Below are 20,265 nucleotides of genomic sequence, written 5' to 3'. Positions count from 1 at the left end.
TGTTTTAATCAATTATTTGGGGACATATGAATATATTTTGTATAGTTTTATATTAAAATGATTTTGTGTTTCACAATTTTTATGAAATTTCAATGAGGAGGTTTGTCCTCCCCTTCCTCCTCTGAGGAGCCTCCACTGCTGTACACTCTTAACCCAAATACTTAGAGGATACACTTGATGTCTTGCGTCATAGGTTGCACATGGTAATATGAGTGAAAATACTGTGGGATGCTGTCAGTTTTGTTTTGTAGCTACACTGCAGGATGATAAAGGTGTCCAAATACACATGAACTACACGAGGGGTGAGTACTGGACTCTTAAGGCAGGGCAGTCTATGGACCACAAGGCACTTAAAGTGGGACAATCAGGATGGCAGACACAGTCCCAACTGGTGATTGGGGTGAATAGGAACCTGACTGTAAAGTTTGTTATAAAACACCAATATATGACTGAAATCAATTAAATTACTTTGTTGTTCAAACCATTCAAATATATCTAGGTGACTTTATAAAGATCCAGACTATTTTATATTATTGCTGTTGATCACCATCAGTAAAATGTCCGTTCTTTCTCTGAGGCCCTGTAGCCGTACCGCCAGCTGAGACGGAGAGGGGTGCACATCTTGCGGTACGGGTTGGTTGGTTGGTACTGGGGCTGCGACAGCGGCCTGGGGCAGGGCTGGGGCCTGGACAAGGGTTGGGGTTAGGAACGGGTGAATGTTATCGTAGCCGGTACAGTTACTGGAGACCTCCTCCTGTGGTGGCGGTAGCCTCATCTTGGCCTCAGACTGCTCCCTGCGTCTCTGCTCCTGCCTCAGCTGCTTCTTAAAGCCACTGGCCCCACCATGCAGGTAGCTGTTCCTGGAGTCCTGGTAGCTGGAGTACCGCGGGCTCTACAACCTCCACACAAACCTGCATCTTTCATCCATTTATCTTCTTTTGGAGATTTGACAGGCACATTTACCACAGACACAGTAATGGCAGGCCTTGCTGCTGTGTGATCCGCCTCAGTCAAACAGTCTTCTGACGGCATCTGACTGACTTGACGCATGCAACCCCCACCCCCAACCACTGCACATACAGACATGAACACAAACACACACACACACACACACACACACACACATATACACACACACACACACACACACACAGACACACACAACCCCTCCCACTTAAATAATGTCTAAAAGCCGTCATTGAGAGATGTCTCCTCTTTAGCTAACGTGTATGTGCCTGGCCCCCTTCTCCATTATTAGGATCCATTAAGGAAGCGATGTGATATGCCATGGAAGACATGTGACAGTGGTATCATCCCCAATTGCACCCTATTCTCTAAATAGTGCACTACTTTTGACCAGGGCCCATTTACTATAAGTCCGGGTGCAAAGAAAGAGAGATCCCATTCACACCTCACTGACCTCATGTGTTTTAAAAGGGTTTTAGAGTTCTCATCACACAGAACAGAAAGGATGGAGCAGGGAGTTGGGAGCCATGGAATGACATGCTTTTAGACTAGTGATACACAGCTCACAGTCGTGCCTGGATGCTTCCCAAATGGCATCCTATTCCAGGGCCCATAATGCTCTATGTAGGGAATAGGGTGCAATTTGAGACGCAGACCCTGGCTACCTGGCCTGTTTCTTATCTGAAGAACTGTCATTGGATGGTAGGGTGCGGGTGAGTCGTTGAGTAAAGTGCAAGCTGTTGGATAGCACATGTGTAGATGATCTACCACCTCAGTAACATTTCAACTAACCACAGTGGATTTGGAAGGTATTCAGACCCCTTGACTGTTACACATTTTGTTACGTTACAGCCTTATTCTAAAATGATTTTAAAAAAAACTTCATTCATCTACACACAATACCCCATAATGATCATCCACCAAGACTCTTCCTAGAGCTGGTCGCCCGGCCAAACTGAGCAATCAGGGGAGAAGGGCCTTGGTCTGGGACGTGACAAAGAATCCGATGGTCACTCTGACAGAGCTCCAGAATTCCTCTGTGGAGACGGGAGAACCTTCCAGAAGGTCAACCATCTCTGCAGCACTTCACCAATCAGGGTTTTATGGTAGAGTGGCCAGACGGAAGTCAATCCACAGTAAAAGGCACATGACAGCCCGTGTGTAGTTTGCCAAAAGACACCTAAAGGACTCTCAGACCATGAGAAACAAGATTATCTGGTCTAATGAAACAAGATTTAACTATTTTTCCTGAATGCTAAGCGTCACGTCTGGAGGAAACCTGGCACCATCCCAACAGTCAAGCATGGTGGTGGCAGCATCATGCTGTGGGGATGTTTTTCAGTGGCAGGGACTGGGAGACTGGTCAGGATCAAGGGAAAGATGAATGGAGCAAAGTACAGAGAGATCATTGATGAAAGCCTGCTCCAGAGCGCTCAGGACATCAGACTGGGGTGAAGGTTCACCTTCCAATAGGTCAACGACCCTAAGCCACACAGCCAAGACAAAGCATGAGTGGCTTCGAGTCAAGTCTCAATGTCCTTAAGTGGCCCAGCCAGAGCCCGGACTTGAAGCGATCAAACATCTCTGGAGAGACCTGAAAATAGCTGTACAGTGACACTCCCCATCCAACCTGACAGAGCTGGAGAGGATCTGCGGAGAAGAATGGGAGAAACACCCCATATACAGGTGTGCCAAGCTTGTAGCGTCATACGCTGTAATCGTTGTTGAAGGTGTTTCAACAAAGTACTGAATAAAGGGTCTGAATACTTATGTAAATGTGATGTATCAGTTTTTTACTTGTAATAAATTTGCTAACATTTCTAAGAACATGTTTTTGCTTTTTCATTATGGGGTATTGTGTGTAGATTGATTAGGAAAATGTGGAAAAAGTCAAGGGGTCTGAATTCTTTCCGAACGCACTGTATCCACTAACCCCAGCCCTAACCTTAACCTTTATCCTAACCCTAAACTGATCCCTTACCCTAACCCTTAGCAAGAAATTGTTTATCAACAGATAGTTTGTTGATTGTATGATAGAGCATCTACAGATGCTCTTTCCTCAATATCCAAATAACGTGTGACCCCAGCTGCTAATAAAAACAGTACAAAGCAGTCCTATTTTAGACTGTCAGTCTTGGACAAAACATTCCTATTGAAGCCTGGCAAATCAGACTTTTTGCCATCTCCAAATTAAGCTTAAAAGGGATTCATGACACATAAGGCTCAGTGACTGTTTGTTGTGGTTAGTAAAATTAAATGGCTGATAAATATCTTGTCATCGGGATAGTGAAAAAGGAACATTTGCATGGAGATGGTCTGGTCAGCCTCCCATTGATATGAACTGAGTTCCTCATGGTGCTGTTTCAAATCTTCCATATCATACCACACAATACAGCCACATACTCATGTCACACATCTGCATTCATTTTGGACAATGACAACAGCAGAAAAAGAAGATAGACATAATTCTCTATTGTCTTCCTTCCTTCAGTCCGTTCTCCCCTTCTACTCTTACGGCCATCCCTCTATCCCTCCCTCTCCCTCTCCCTTCTCATCTGCCCTTCTCTCTGGCTGATTTAACGTTGTATCCCCTTGTAAATTAGAATGACAAATGACAAAAGGTGGCCCCTGTGCTCTCTTTCTGGCTGAGGCAAAAGGATGAGCTGAAACACATGGCAGTTCTCAGACACTGTGAATCTCTGTCTGTGTGTGTGTACGTGTGTGCATTCAACCATGAATGCATGTGTGCAAGGTAATCAAAGCCTGGGCAGATGTTGGGACAGACTGCAGAAAGAGTCTTATCAGATACACAGGCTCTGAGAGAGAGAACAGATTCACAAGTTGCCTCAACAACAGTTACAGCTTGCTTAGAACCTTGTGATGCTTTATTTAGAACTCAGCGACCTGTATTTCCCATATGTTTTACAGTGCTGATGACGTAAATTGGGGTTGAAATGGGGACAACATTCAATCAACTGGACAGAATCTTTAATTAAGGTAAATTATTTCATAGGAATGCAATCATGACTGATAAGTGGTATTGCTCGCTGTATCTCCTACTATTCTCCAAGAAATGTCATGAAAAGCATTCTTTACTTACAGTCAAGGTAGGGCAATTGAAAAAAAATATATGTCATCATAAAAGACGTGGGCTACATTTAGAAGGACAGAATGGCCGACTGCTGTGTCTGTGAGTTTCTGCAACTGCAGCTGGTATAGATCAGGGTTGATCAAAATGGAAACACACCACACACACACACACACGGACACACGCATGCACATACATGCACACACACAAACATTGAGGGACAGAGACAAACACTGAAATACATGTACCTTGCGGTTGCAATGCCAGGGGCCCATGGGTATATTGTACAAAGAAATAACATAAAAACGTGTCTTTCAGGAGTTGTTTTGGATTACATGTGGAATGTGAGAGTTTCTATGTGTTTGTGTGTTTGGCAGCATCACACTGGCCACTGAACAAAGCTTATCCTGTCTGCTACTTACTCCAGCTAAGCACCATTCTGACTGGCTATCACCCTGTCTGGCCTAGCTAATCCTGTTCCAATAACAAGAGTTCATTAGAGAAACGTCCGACCCTCCGATCCTCACATCCGAGACTACCACTAAGCCTATCAGTAATGAGATAGTATGGATTCTCAGGAATGACTTCCCTGGCTTCCCTGTTTTAAAGGTCCTGGGAAGAAACACATTTACTTCCCTGTGTTTTATATATACAGTACCAGTCAAAAGTTTGGGCACACCTACTTATTCAAGGGTTTTTCTTTATTTGTACTACTTTCTACATTGTAAAATAAGAGTGAAGGCATCAAAACTATGAAAAAACACGTGGAATCATGTAGTAACCAAAAAAGTGTTCAACAAATCAAAATATATTTTATATTTAAGATTCTTCAAATTAGCCACATTATGCCTTGATGACAGCTTTGCACACTCTTGTCATTCGCTTTACCTGTTGAGTGTAGGGGGCAGTATTTTGATGTTTGGATGAAAAACGTACCTGTAACGTCCGGGGTGTAGTGGGGGAGAAGTCAGGCACAGGAAGCAGAGAGTTCAGGGTAGTGCTATACTTTTTAATGCACAAAAACGGTGAACCCAGACTGTAACGTTCTTTGCTTCACGGAAACATGGCTCACTGGAGAGACGCTATCGGAGACGGTGCAGCCAGCTGGTTTCTCCACGCATCGCGCCGACATCTTTCTGGTAAGAAGAGGGGCGGGGGCGTATGCTTTATGGTTAACGGGACGTGGTGTGGCCAAAACAACATACAGGAACTCAAGTCCTTCTGTTCACCTGATTTAGAATTCCTCACAATCAAATGTAGACCGCATTATCTACCAAGGGAATTCTCTTCGATTATAATCACAGCCGTATATATTCCCCCCCAAGCAGACACATCGATGGCTCTGAATGAACTTTATTTGACTCTTTGCAAACTGGAATCCATATATCCGGAGGCTGCATTCATTGTAGCTGGGGATTTTAACAAGGCTAATCTGAAAACAAGACTCCCTAAATTTGATCAGCATATCGATTGTGCAACCAGGGCGGGAAAAACCTTGGATCATTGCTATTCCAACTTCCGCAATGCATATAAGGCCCTGCCCCGCCCTCCTTTCGGAGAAGCTGACCACGACTCCATTTTGTTGATCCCTGCCTACAGACAGAAACTAAAACAAGAAGCTCCCGCACTGAGGTCTGTTCAATGCTGGTCCGACCAATCTGATTCCACACTCCAAGACTGCTTCCATCACGTGGACTGAGATATGCTCCATATTGCGTCAGACGACAACATTGACGAATACGCTGATTCGGTGTGCGAGTTCATTAGAACGTGTGTTGAAGATGTCGTTCCCATAGCAACGATTAAAACATTCCCAAACCAGAAACCGTGGATTGATGGCAGCATTCGCGTGAAACTGAAAGCGCGAACCACTGCTTTTAATCAGGGCAAGGTGACGGGAAACATGACCGAATACAAACAGTGTAACTATTCCCTCCGCAAGGCAATCAAACAAGCTAAGCGTCAGTATAGAGACAAAGTAGAATCTCAATTCAACGGCTCAGACACAAGAGGTATGTGGCAGGGTCTACAGTCAATCAAGGATTACAAAAAGAAAACCAGCACTGTCACGGACCAGGATGTCTTGCTCCCAGGCAGACTAAATCACTTTTTTTGCCCGCTTTGAGGACAATACAGTGCCACTGACACTGCCCGCAACTAAAACATGCGGACTCTCCTTCACTGCAGCCGACGTGAGGAAAACATTTAAACGTGTCAACCCTCGCAAGGCTGCAGGCCCAGACGGCATCCCCAGCCGCGCCCTCAGAGCATGCGCAGACCAGCTGGCTGGTGTGTTTACGGACATATTCAATCAATCCCTATCCCAGTCTGTTGTTCCCACATGCTTCAAGAGGGCCACCATTGTTCCTGTTCCCAAGAAAGCTAAGGTAACTGAGCTAAACGACTACCGCCCCGTAGCACTCACTTCCGTCATCATGAAGTGCTTTGAGAGACTAGTCAAGGACCATATCACCTCCACCCTACCTGACACCCTAGACCCACTCCAATTTGCTTACCGCCCAAATAGGTCCACAGACGATGCAATCTTAACCACACTGCACACTGCCCTAACCCATCTGGACAAGAAGAATACCTATGTGAGAATGCTGTTCATCGACTAAAGCTCGTCATCAAGCTCTGTGCAACTGGGTACTGGACTTCCTGACGGGCCGCCCCCAGATGGTGAGGGTAGGCAACAACATCTCCACCCCGCTGATCCTCAACACTGGGGCCCCACAAGGGTGCGTTCTGAGCCCTCTCCTGTACTCCCTGTTCACCCACGACTGCGTGGCCACGCACGCCTCCAACTCAATCATCAAGTTGGCGGACAACACAACAGTGGTAGGCTTGATTACCAACAACGACGAGACGGCCTACAGGGAGGAGGTGAGGGCCCTCGGAGTGTGGTGTCAGGAAAATAACCTCACACTCAACATCAACAAAACTAAGGAGATGATTGTGGACTTCAGGAAACAGCAGAGGGAACACCCCCCTATCCACATCGATGGAACAGTAGTGGAGAGGGTAGTAAGTTTTAAGTTCCTCGGCGTACACATCACAGACAAACTGAATTGGTCCACCCACACAGACAGCATCGTGAAGAAGGCGCAGCAGCGCCTCTTCAACCTCAGGAGGCTGAAGAAATTCGGCTTGTCACCAAAAGCACTCACAAACTTCTACAGGTGCACAATCGAGAGCATCCTGTCGGTATCACCGCCTGGTACGGCAACTGCTCCGCCCACAACCGTAAGGCTCTCCAGAGGGTAGTGACGTCTGCACAACGCATCACCGGGGGAAAACTACCTGCCCTCCAGGACACCTACACCACCCGATGTCACAGGAAGCCCATAAAGATCATCAAGGACAGCAACCACCCGAGCCACTGCCTGTTCACCCCGCTATCACCCAGAAGACGAGGTCAGTACAGGTGCATCAAAGCTGGGACCGAGAGACTGAAAAACAGCTTCTATCTCAAGGCCATCAGACTGTTAAACAGCCACCACTAACATTGAGTGGCTGCTGCCAACACACTGACTCAACTCCAGCCACTTTAATAATGGGAATTGATAAAATATATCACTAGCCACTTTAAACAATGCTACCTAATATAATGTTTACATACCCTACATTATTAATCTCATATGTATACGTATATACTGTACTCTATATCATCTACTGCATCTTTATGTAATACATGTATCATTAGCCACTTTAACTATGCCACTTTGTTTACATACTCATCTCATATGTATATACTGTACTCAATACCATCTACTGTATCTTGCCTATGCCGCTCTGTACCATCACTCATTCATATATCTTTATGTACATATTCTTTATCCCCTTACACTTGTGTCTATAAGGTAGTAGTTTTGGAATTGTTAGCTAGATTACTTGTTGGTTATTACTGCATTGTCGGAACTAGAAGCACAAGCATTTCGCTACACTCGCACTAACATCTGCTAACCATGTGTATGTGACAAATAAAATTTGATTTGAACCCAACGAAACACAGGGCGCACACCAAAACAAATGCCCCAAACACGGGGGACTTAAACAGTCCAGCAAATCCCACGAAAATGGGAAAACTGTAACTCACAGACGTGCACACAAGTACACCAAACAATTCCGCACAACCAGCAGGCCCGCCTGGCAGCAGCAGGCCTGCTGGTAAATAAAGCCAGACGAATCAGCCTAAAACACAAACAGGTGAAACCTATAAACAGAAAGGGGAAAAGGGATCAGTGGCAGCTAGTAGGCTGCTGACGACGACTGCCGAGCGCCACCCGAACAGGAAGGGGAGCCACCTTCGGTAGGAGTCGTGACAGTACCCAAATTAAACTGCCTATTTCTCAGGCCCAGAAGCTAGAATATGCACATAAACCTGAGGAAAATCCAACTAGGATTGACAACGTGGTTGGAGTCACAAGAAGTTCATCTTTAAACATATGTAAAATAGCATATTTTCTGAATTTTTATAATGAGTATTTCTGTATTTGAATTTGACGCTCTGCAATCTCACTGGATGTTGGCCCGGTGGGACGCGTCCCACATACCCTAGAGAGGCTAAGAAGGCTTTTTTTGTTAATTTTTTTACAATTTTAATTGAAAACAATCACAGTCAGGTACTGTATTGTTACCCAGAAATGATTTGACATGGAGATAAAAAGGTCTGCACTGGAATTTTAAAGTCATACACAGGGAAGAGGAGAAGGGAGGATTGGAAGATTGTGGGTATTATGGGACTTGACTTCCTAATGAGTATCCGTGTGAATCCTGATATTTTCTACAATGATCCTACTCAGGGTCAAAGGTCAACCCCGAGATGACCCCGGCTGAAATATGCTATGAGATTATTGGAGGAATGCATATCAAAGGACATGGTCTGATGATTTCCCTCAGGAGAGAAGATCTTTCCCTAGAGAAACTATGTAGAACTCAGGTTAGGGGGAAGGAATAGTCATGTCAAATATAACTTATTTTTGTTTTAACTGAAATAACTATGAAAGAAACATATGGATTGGTCAATGTACAGTAGGTATAGCAAAGAAATCCCACTTGCTGCCACCAAAAGTCAAATAACATTTCTGTTTTAAACAACTGTGAAGGAAATTGGTCAACATGCCAATGCACATATTGATTGGTGCGTCTGTGTCTGGACCACAAATCCATAGTCATGGACAGGGACATGTATTAATCGACCCAAGAGTGACCGCCTAAGATCCCCATCTATGTTCGTAGCAGTGTGTTTAAATGGGTGTTATTTGAGTAGACCCATGCTTCCTATGACTGGTTCTAGAAATGGATGTCTCCAGAGACTAAGATAGCAATTTCTCTCTGGCCAATGAAATCAGGATTCCACACATATAGGTCTGGTCTGTCATTGTTTAAAAAAGGGCCATGTAGCAATTACCTAAAGAACACAATTTGATACAGAGAAAGCTAAATAAAGTCGGAGGTTTATGTACACTTAGGTTGGAGTCATTAAAACTCGTTTTTCAACCACTCCACAAATTTCTTGTTAACAAACTATAGTTTTGGAAAGTCGGTTAGGACATAAACTTTGTGCATGACACAAGAAATGTTTCCAACAATTGTGTATAGACAGATTATTTCACTGCATCACAATTCCAGTGGGTCAGAAGTTTACATACACTAAGTGTGCCTTTAACCAGCTTGGAAAATTCCAGAAAATGATGTCATGGCTTTAGAAGATTCTGATAGGCTAATTGACATCAATTGGAGGTGTCCCTGTGAATGTATTTCAAGGCCTACCTTCAAACTCAGTGCCTCTTTGCTTGATATCATGGGAAAAGCAAAATAAATTAGCCAATACAAAATTTAAAAAATTTAGACCTTCACAAGTCTGGTTCATCCTTGGGAGTAATTTCCAAATGCCTGAAGGTACCACATGCATCTGTACAAACAACAGTACGCAAGTATAAACACAATGAGACTACGCTGCCATCATACCTTTTAGGAAGGAGACATGTTCTGTCTGCTAGAGATGAACTTACTTTGGTGCGAAAAGTGCAAATCAATCCCAGAACAGCAAAGGACCTTGTGAAGATGCTGGAGGATACAGGTACAAAAGTATCTATATCCACAGTAAAACGAGTCCTATAGTGACATAACCTGAAAGACCGCTCAGCAAGGAAGAAGCCACTGCTCCAAAACCGCCATAAAAAAGGCAGACTACGGTTTGCAACTGCACATGGGGACAAAGATCATACTTTTTGGAGAAATGTCCTCTGGTCTGATGAAACAAAAATACAACTGTTTGGCCATAATGTCCATCGTTATGTTTGGAGGAAAAAGGGGGACTTGCAAGCCGAACACCATCCCAACCGTGAAGCACGGGGAAGGCAGCATCATGTTGTGGGGGTGCATTGCTGCAGGACGGACTGGTGCACTTCACGAAATAGATGGCATCATGAGGGGGGAAAAATATGTAGATATATTGAAGCAACATCTCAAGACATCAGTCAGGAAGTTAAAGCTTGGTCACAAATGGGTCTTCCAAATGGACAATGACCCAAAGCATACTTCCAAAGTTGTGGCAAAATGGCCTAAGGACAACAAGTTAAGGTATTGGAGTGGCCATCACAAAGCCCTGACCTCAATCCTATAGAAAATGTGTGAGCAGAACTGAAAAAGCGTGTGTGACCAAGGAGGCCTACAAACCTGACTCAGTTACACCAGCTCTGTCAGGAGGATTGGGCCAAAATTCACCCAACTTATTGTGGGAAGCTTGTGGAAGGCTACCTGAAACGTTTGACCCAAGTTACACAATGTAAAGGCAATGCTACCAAATACTAATTGAGTGTATGTAAATGTCTGACCCACTGGGAAAGTGATGAAAGAAATAAAAGCTGAAATAAATCACTCTACTATTATGCTGACATTCCTCATTCATAAAATGAAGTGGTGATCCTAACTGACCTAAGACAGGGCATATTTACTAGGATTAAATGTCAGGAATTGTGAAAAACTGAGTTTAAATGTATTTGGCTAAGGTGTTTGTAAACTTCCGACTTCAGCTGTATATCAGCTTTCACTTTCACATTCTCCATGTTTAAAAAAGATTTCATGATACAGTCACTAACTTTGGCTTATTGCCTTCAGCACAGAAAATAGAGGGAGGAGGGGAGGAGAAAATAGTTTATAATGTAGGAAAGTGGAAATAAATCAGCTCAAACCAACAGTCAGTCAAAATGTATCAGTAGTTGCCCTCAGTTAAGATTAGCTTTTTTCTTTAAGTATGTAAAGCTTAAGATGAGGAAGCTTTCTATCATGCCAGCGTCCCTCCATCCATTGGCTGTTTGATTTGCATTTGACTGAGAGCGATTAGAAAAGTGTGTGATTTGAGAGGGTATGCAGTTCAATATTAAACTCATCACAGAGAGACAGCTGGGAAGGCAAACACTGATATCAAAGTGGGCTCGAGGGCTCCCAGATTATCACAGATACTGTAAGCTTTATTGACATTTCTGACAAATATGCAAAATATTTGAAAAGGAGATGAAGTAATGCAGCTACCACTCGGAACCCTATAGTGACTGAAGCAGTGAAAGATGAAGGAGGAGGTTATGATTTAATTTTTAAATTTTTAATTTTACAGCTACTCGTTATTAGACTGAGGGTCGAAGAAAATGTTGATTACCATGTGACACACTCATTTTCCCTCTGGTCAACACTAACTAAAGACAAAAGTAGAGCATTTCTTGTGTTTGTATTAAATGATTGCATTCAAAGCGTTTGCCCAAAATCATATAAAATTGTATAGAGATAAGATAAGTAAAGTGTGGATTTGAAATGTTTGACTTTGTAGGTTTGAGCAAAATTCTTAGATAACAAGAAACACAGAAGATGTGAAAAGAGAAAGAGAGAGACATCGAGAAAGAGAGAGATATCGATAGCTTGTCTTACCATGGTAGGGAGCTGTACTGCCTTTGGGCCTGTGTGAATGAGTCTTTTATCTCATCTTGTCTCTGTCTCTGCCTCTGCACCTATAACTCCACAGACACAGAGTGGCGTCCGGTTGGGGTGTACATCCCTGAGTTAGCCTGAAACACACATCCCGTCACACATATTGCACATTTACACAATGATTAGAAATTCTGTATACACAGTGAAACCCTCAATTAAAGCCCAGTACAAATGCATTGTGTAGTTCTATTAACAAGACGAGTGTATGAGGGATGCCAGGTTTCTCATGTGCATGGGGTTATTTGGAGGATGTTAGTGGATGGTTGTAGGTGTTAATGAAGCAAACGCCTGCCCCTCTGACCCTGCAGGAGACTCGCCTGTCATTAGTCTAGCCCACATGCCCTTGACCCAGAGTGGAGATCCTTAATGGTACCACCAGTATGTACATGCTTTAGCTGGTAGCTGGACACCTTGACCACCCGATTCAGACGAGGATGTGGTTCTGTTGTGTGCAGTCATCAGAGTGGAATAATCATCATCACACACGCACAAGTACGTGCACGCACGCAGGCACTCACGCACCCAGCACTAAACCCATCACTAACGAACTAGCGGATTAAAAAAAACACGACAAGCCTATTAGCAGTAGAGCCATGTAAGTGCGTGTACCTTTGGAGGAGGTGTCAGAGGCACTGTTGACTTGAGTGCTTATTTATCTATAAAAGGCTTTGGCGGATACGCGTCTTATGGGGAATATGCTGTCAGTATAGGTACTGTATCATCAAGAGACTGTTGTATTGTGTATAAAATGTCTAATGTCTGCTGCAGTCTTCCACGTGGACAGCTGCAACAACAGCCAAACAGGCCAATTAGTCAGAAATCACACCAACCTCTCCCCAAGCTCAAGGAGGTAAGAACTAATGCTATTACACCTGTGTCAATGGATTGAGCTCAATGTTTCAGTCTTCCCTGAAATAACAAATCTCCCTCCACTCAAAAACGCTTGAACACATAAACGAGTATCAGGTTAACTTCAAGGGAAATGTGAAATAATTTAATTGGGCCAAAAGCGAAGGACGAGAAAATAATTAGGTATGCAGAAAGAATTCAACTTTTAATGTAAATGCAACAAGTGCTAGGTTCCTGAATTCAGGTTTCTTATTGTAGGACACTCAGGTCTCACTATAGTAGTGTATGTCTGCGTCACAAATGACACCCTATTTCCTATACAGTGTACCAATTGTGTGCACTAGATAGGGAACATGGAGCCATTTGGGACTTCGCTGATGACGCCATGTTAGAGAAGGTAAGAGAAATGTCTGGGAGACAACATCAGTCAGAGTTATACCATTAGCTAGGAAGGACAATCTGATTATTCACTGTTCTTCTGCCTTATAAATGCCTTATAAAACCTGAAAGTTGTCAAAATCTAATCAAAAGTTGTCCATGTTCATTTTTATTCAAAAGCAATAAAAAACGTTGCCTATACAATAGCCTTTCCTAGCCTGAACATGTCTTATACCACCTGTTAAAACACAAGAACGATTGAGACATAATTATAAAAAATGATGAGCAGCTATCAACAATAAAAAAAAACATGAAAACATGTGGAGAGAAAGAGGAGAGAGTGTTGGACCGCTGACCTCACAGAAACATCCAGAGTCTAGTAGTTACAATCATAGCGCTATATCCCAACCCCATCTCAACTATCAAAGCAATGCGTAGCCTAAGTGGTTAGAGCGTTGGACTAGTAACTGAAAGGTTGCAAGATCGATTCCCCAAGCTGACAAGGCCCCTGAACAACGCAGTTAACCCACTGTTCCTAGGCCGTCATTGAAAATACAAAATTGTTCTTAACTGACTTGCCTGGTTAAATAAAGGTAACATTTTAAAAATGCATCCATATGAGGCTTCCTCCCCAACACTGGCTTCTTTCTAAATGGCACCCGACTCCCAAAATAGTGTGCTACTATTGACCAGAGCCCTATGGGACGCATGCACGGTTTACCCCATAGAATAGACAATCACTTCCAGAGCTCTGCTCCACCTTACACAAACAGTCATATCAAATGCATTTCCCTGCTAATGTACTTGACTGCTCCACATAAAGGCAGAGGGTGTGTCCCAAATGGCATCATATTTCCTATATAGTGCATTGCTTTTGATCAAGGCCCATAGGGCTCCAGTCAAAAGTGGTGCAGTAAATAGGGAATAGGTTGCCATTTGGGATGTAGCCAAAGACAGACAGTATTAAAAGACAAGGCTAGGCCTGGGCGGACAAAACCTCAGTTGGATAATGGATAATGACTCCACTCCCCTTTAAACTGTTTCACACAGATCCAATTCCTGCGAATTTATTAACAGCAGGCCTAGTCTATTTGAGGTGAGGAGGGGTGTGCTGCTCCAGGCTACAGTTCCTTCTGCAGAGCGCTCCGTGTGGTCCACCACTTCCTCAACCAGAGTTCAACACAAATGGGAAGTGGCTTCTTTTGTGTCCAGATGTCAGATTTCAAGCACCTCCAATGTTTAGAAACTAGAACAAAATCCCTATATTGTTCCCTGCAAAGAGCGTGGCTGTGCTTGGGTTTATGCAACATTTTAGTTGATGCACTGCCACACAACACAGCACAGAGTTGTACTATGATTATAAACTGTCTTAGCCCTGACCCCAACCAAGTCAAGTTGCTGCACTTATAAAGGGCTTACACTTCACATGATTAAATTGAATTGAGTTTAACATGCATATGCTGTTTATTTCTCTTGCTTTCAGAATAAATATTCTGGATTTTCTGTACTGCTTCTATGGTGACTGAGTTTGTAGCCTTGTAGGTACAGGCAGATTGATTGGAAAACAAAGGAATTCACATATACGTATAAGGGTTTTAATAGGAGCCGGTGGTGTTTTTTTGATCCAAGTACCAGTATAATGGTAGAACACTTTTCTGTTCTGTGTGGTCATGCCTTCCCTTCTCTATGGCTATGTCTCAAATGGCACCCTATTCCCTATATAGTGCACAGGGTCCATATGGCTCTAGCCAAAAGTAGTGCACTACATAATGAATAGGGTGCCATTCGGGACACAATCTATCTCTCCCACCCAACAACGATTTAATTTATTGCTTAAGAGAGAGGTAACCCTCTGGAAAATGTGTGCGGTTTGTTATGATGAACATCTGGAAATTCCCTCTCAGAAGGAATCTGCACTATGATGTGGGAGGGAGAGAAAACAAGACTGGGTATTGTGTGAATTGGTTCAGGTTGTGTGTCAGCCAGACAGCCTAGGCATGGGCTGTGCATTACCATCATTATTCTATTATAGAAGGCTGAGGGAGTCAAGGTTCTAACCTGAACATTCTCGTTATAGAGCCTGAGGCAGGGTTCTCAGGAGAGAGAGTCAGACACAGCAGAGCAGAGATACCTCAGTTCAATTTGCTCTCAGTAGAGATCTGGGCCAAAACCGGCCAACGCACCTTTAAAAACATACTCACTCTGTCGGTCTTCCTGTCTGTTTTCCTGTCTGTCTCTGTCTCTCTCTCCTTTTTTCTCTCTTATCAACTTCATATCTTCTTTTGTTGTGTAACTGCATTGTATTTGGTTAGATTCATTTGTTATATTCTCCTGTATTGTTTCGCGAAAACTGCCTGAACATCTGTAGTATCTCGCTCTCTCTTTCTCTGGTATGACTCAGTGCAACATCTTTCTCTGGTATGACTCAGTGCAACATCTTTCTCTGGTATGACTCAGTGCAACATCTTTCTCTGGTATGACTCAGTGCAACATCTTTCTCTGGTATGACTCAGTGCAACATCTTTCTCTGGTATGACTCAGTGCAACATCAGTGCCTGAAGAGACGATTAACTAGGGCTTATTTCAGTATACAACACCACCACAAAATAAACATTAACAAGTTAACATAACAATCCAACCTGTTTTGTTTTCGCAGGGACAGGGGGTAGAACAAGGGCAATAAGGTGACGTCTAGATCTTTCTGTCTGAATCTGAAGCCTACCGCTGATCAAGACCCTGTGTTGGTTTGGTGAGACAAAGTGAGAATATTGTCCACTGGCCACAACACGCATCATTATTTACATTACAATCAATGATGTATCTAAACACATATAGTACCTTTCAAAAGTTTGGACATACCTTCTCATTCAAGGGTTTGCCTTTATTTTCACTAGTTTGTACATTGTAGAACAATAATGAAGATGTCAAAACCATGAAATAACACATATGGAATCATGTAGTAACAAAAAGAGTGTAAAACATATCAACATATATTTACAATTTTAGATTCTTCAAAGTAGCCATCCTTTGCCTTGAGGACAGCTTTGCACGCTCTTGGCATTCTATCAACCAGTTTCACCTGGAATGCTTTTTCAACTGTCTTAAAGTTGTTCCCACATGTGCTGAGCACTTGTTGGCTGATTTTCCTTCACTCTGTGTCCAACTCATTCCAAACCATCTCAATTGGGTTGCGGTCTGGTGATTGTGGAGGCCAGATCATCTGATGCAGCTGATGCATCACTCTCCGCGGTCAAATAGCCCATACACAGCCTGGAAGTGTGTTTTGGGTCATTGTCCTGAGAGAAAATCAACTGATAGTGGGACTAAGTGCAAACCAGATGGGGTGGCGTATCGCTGCAGAATGCTGTGGTAGCCATGCTGGTTAAGTGTGCCTTGAATTCTAAATAAATTACAGACAGTGTCACCAGCAAAGCACCCCTACACCATCACACCTCCTCCTCCATGCTTCATGGTGGGAGCCATGGGGAGATCATCCATTCACCAACTCTGCGTCTCACAAAGACACAGTAGTTGGAACCAAAAATCTCACATTTGGACTCATCACAGACCAAAGGACAGATTTCCACCGGTCTAATGTCCATTGCTCATGTTTCGTGGCCCAAGCAAGTCTCTTGGTGTCCTTTAGCAGTGGTTTCTTTGCAGAAATTTGACAATGAAGGACTGATTTATGCAGTCTCCTCTGAACATTTGATGTTGAGATGTGTCTGTTACTTTAACTCTGTGAAGCATTTATTTGGGCTGCAATCTGAGGGTGGTAACTCTTATGAACGTATCCTCTGCAGCAGAGGTAACTCTGGGTCTTCCTTTCCTGTGGCGGTCCTCATGAGAGCCAGTATCATCATAGTGGTTGATGGTTTTTTGCGACTGCACTTGAAGAAACTATCAAAGTTCTTGAAATGTTCCTTATTGACTGACCTTCATGTCTTAAAGTGATGATGGACTGTCATTTCTCTAGGCGTATTGAGCTGTTCTTGCCATAGCATGGACTTGGTCTTTTAACAAATAGGGATATCTTCTGTATGCCACTCCTAAATTGTCACAACACAACGGATTGGCTCAAACGCACTAAGAAGGAAAAAAATTCCACAAATTAAAATTTAACAAGGCACACCTGTTAATTGAAATGCATTCCAAGTGACTACCCCATGGACCTGGTTGAGAGAATGCCAAGAGTATGCAAAGCTGTCATCAAGGCAAAGGGGGGCTGCTTTGAAGAATCTCAAATACTAAATATATTTTGATTTATTTAACACTTTTTAGTTACTACATGATTCCATATGTGTTATTTCATAGTTTTGATGTCTTCACTATTATTCCACAATGTTAGAAAATAGTGAAAATAAAGAAAAACCCTTGAATGAGTAGGCGTGTCCAAACTTTTGATTGGCACTGTATGTCTATGGTAACAATATTTCAACAGCTTCTACACCACGCAGGTGTAAAGGACTTTAGGCTGCTTGCTTAGCGATTACCACTTTTTTCCCAATTTTGCCAATACCTGGCGCAAACTCGGGACCTCTGCATTGCTTGCACACGTGTCCACCCCCCTTGAAGCGTCTTACCAGTCAGTCTCACATGAAAACCTAGCTATTTGCTCTCGCAGGCTGATGAGTAAGTTTCACACATCCCCATGGGCTATACAGTCAATACTTTATATTAGACATGTATGTAATATCCCTTATCAAAGTCCAAATAGTTAATTTCCTAACATCTCCCTCAACCAGTTATGTCAGTGTGAATTGATGTTATTGTGACAAAAGGACATAAAATATCATGAATAAAGTAGCCCACATTACTCCTGGTATCGCCTCTATATTATTACAGAGGAATAATGGGAGACTTTCAACAATATAAACAATCAAGAACAATTAGGCTCTTTGTGACCTTCCTCCCTCAGACTGCTCATCTGTGTCCCAAATATCACCCCTATTCCCTATTTAGGGCACTACTTTCTACCAAGGCCAATAGGGCTGTTAGAGCACTATATAGGGAATACAGTGCCGTTTGGGAGTCTCTGTGTAAATAGTAAAATTTTCCTTCGCTTCACATAACAGGAGAGACAATGTGACACCATTAAAAAAAGCTAAAGGGCTTTGATCATTCAATAAGGCAAACACTGAGGCTAAGCTACGGTAGAAATAGACCATTTTACTTTTTTTTAACACTAAAGCTAAGCTATGGTAAAGCTATGGTAAACCGAGACCGTTTGACTTCTCTATGGGTATTATAGGATGTGTGAGGAGAATGGTGTTACAACTGACCGTGAGCAAACTAGCTTGTCTGGACTGGAAAGACAATGGTTCACTTCCTGCGTTAAACAATGAGAGCAATGCAAATATGGCAATTAGAGTCATAGCAGTGCTTTGTCTCAAGCCAACTCTAGTCACAAATTAGGAATGGTAAGATTGAAAATCTCCAGTGAGAAATATTGGTCCTATGAGAGAGAAAAGAAGGCCAAGTATTTTAACCAGGATTCAACATGTTGACCCGTAATTGAGGAAATGGTTCTCTTCCACATGGCAATTAGCCTGTCCATCTTTTCACAGGAAGTCAGAGGACAAGCAGCCATGTCTGTCTCAAACCATTACATCGCAAATATACACAGCTATTTGACCTTTGACCTGATGACTCAGTTACCACCATGCTGGCTCTGACAGGATGTATATTCTGATTGCATCCCAAATAGCACCCTATTCCTTTTATAGTGCACTACTTTTGACCAGGGCCAATAGGGCCTCCATTTTCCCACAAGGCTCTTGTCAAAAGTGCACTATATAGGGAATAGGGTCCCATTTGGGAAGCATCCTTTGTGTTCTTTGATCAGAGTTAAATCATGAATATGACCTTTGGATGCAAACTACTAATAGACTGACAAGGAAAACATTGCAAGAGCTGTTATCATTGTAATCAGTATAAGAGCTAATCAACAAACACATTCACTATTTTAATGTTGAGGAATGTTTGCTTTGCAAGATAAGGATGGCAAGATGAATAATGTTTTCTTACCTTGTGAATCAGCACAAAAATACCACAAAACATTTGTTGGAAATCAAACTAAATATATTTAAGCAACCGAAACTCTAGAAATAGCTACCAACCTTTCACACGCAGCAGGAGGAAAGATAGAAGATAAGCCATATCTACACGACGAAAGGAAAGACTGATTAAACTTAGCGAATTCAAATAAAGATATGTCCCATTGCAGTTCAAGATTAATCTATTAGAGACAGAAAAACAAAAAAAATGTCCCTTATAATCTAATAAAACATTTCTCTTCGTTAACTCTGACGAAGAAGGAAAGGAAGCAATTTTAACATTTCTCTCTCAATTTGTCTCATCGTTCTGAATATTCACTGTCACTGTAAACTCATCTCATCTCCTTTCATTCAATCATCCTCCAAATGTTTCATAGACTATTTCCCAAGAAGCCATGAAAAGTAAGATGGGTACTTTAATAATTAGTAATACTTCCAGGTCAGAGGTCACAGCAGGGGATTTGAAATAAGGTCCTGTAAAAGGCTTGTAAGGTTATAAGCACCAATTTTGAAACTGTAGATCAATCACTCACATTTATTTACAAGCACTTTTTTACATCAGCAGATTTCACAAAGTGCTTATACAAAACCCCCAAAGATTAGGCAATGCAGATGTACAGTAGAAGCAATGTGGCTGGGGAAAACTCCCTAGAAAGGCAGGAACCTAGGAAGAAACCTAGAAATTAACCAGGCTCTGGGGGATGGCCGGTCCTCTTCTGGCTGTAACCAGTGGAGATTGAGTACATTAAGGCCATATCATTCTTCAAGATTTTCAAACATTCATAGATAACCAGCAGGGCCATATAATAGATATGTTCTAGTGTCACTTGGTAAGGTTTGCATCACTGTAGGCAGGTAGGTAGGTAGGTAGGTAGGTAAGCAGCCAGGTGCAGAAGAAGCTGTTGGGTTGGTTGGATTAGGTTGGGCTTGGCTCGTAGT

General features: G+C 42.7%; 1 long non-coding RNA gene across 1 annotated transcript in view; it reads right to left on the bottom strand.

Moving 5' to 3' along the window:
* Positions 1–20,265, bottom strand: part of LOC116376143 (uncharacterized) — a 46,321-nt gene that overhangs the window by 6,425 nt on the left and 19,631 nt on the right. Inside the window, exon 3 of the long non-coding RNA XR_004211530.1 lies at positions 11,984–12,120. This is a non-coding gene — a long non-coding RNA (uncharacterized LOC116376143). The remainder of the gene's footprint in view (positions 1–11,983; positions 12,121–20,265) is intronic.

The sequence above is a fragment of the Oncorhynchus kisutch genome, linkage group LG11 (genome assembly GCF_002021735.2).
Source record: "Oncorhynchus kisutch isolate 150728-3 linkage group LG11, Okis_V2, whole genome shotgun sequence".
In the NCBI taxonomy this organism is placed as follows: Eukaryota; Metazoa; Chordata; class Actinopteri; order Salmoniformes; family Salmonidae; genus Oncorhynchus; species Oncorhynchus kisutch.
Note: the sequence above shows the minus strand (reverse complement) of the source record. Positions and strands in the feature narration are given on the sequence as shown.